Source organism: Notothenia coriiceps, unplaced genomic scaffold (assembly GCF_000735185.1).
Source record: "Notothenia coriiceps isolate Sejong01 unplaced genomic scaffold, NC01 NC01_scaffold00018250, whole genome shotgun sequence".
NCBI classification, from domain to species: domain Eukaryota; kingdom Metazoa; phylum Chordata; class Actinopteri; order Perciformes; family Nototheniidae; genus Notothenia; species Notothenia coriiceps.
In genome coordinates, this window is record NW_011350951.1 from 280851 (window position 1) to 281335 (window position 485).

The window sequence follows — 485 nt, forward strand, 5'->3', positions numbered from 1 at the left end:
AAAGACAAGTTTTAGCTTCCTGGAATGTTTGCAGTGGACGACCAGGAAGTCATTTTCTGAGCTCATTACATTTTGGACAAAAACATTCTTTAAAAATAAATGATCTGACAACCACAACAAAGTACCAGAAGCTGTGCTCTCTCTTCTCTGATTCAGTACATCTCCAAACCTTAGGACGCCCTGAAGAAGCTTAAACCATCTTCTGGGTAAATCCAACCTACAGCTGTTATCATTCGATAAAAACTGAATGGGTAATCATTTGAATACGTTTGTACAATGAAGAGAGAAGATGCACCAGGTTGTCAGCTGCGTTCAGAGTGGGTTTATGTGAAGAAAGTCCCAGTGTGCTGGTTGTCAGTGTTTCAGTAGAACACAGATACTACATGCTGAGTAATGCGTCTGGTGTATTAATACATACTGCTGACTGGACAGGATGTCAAACTCATGAACAGAGAGATAGAGACAGCATCGCCCTGAAACCTCTC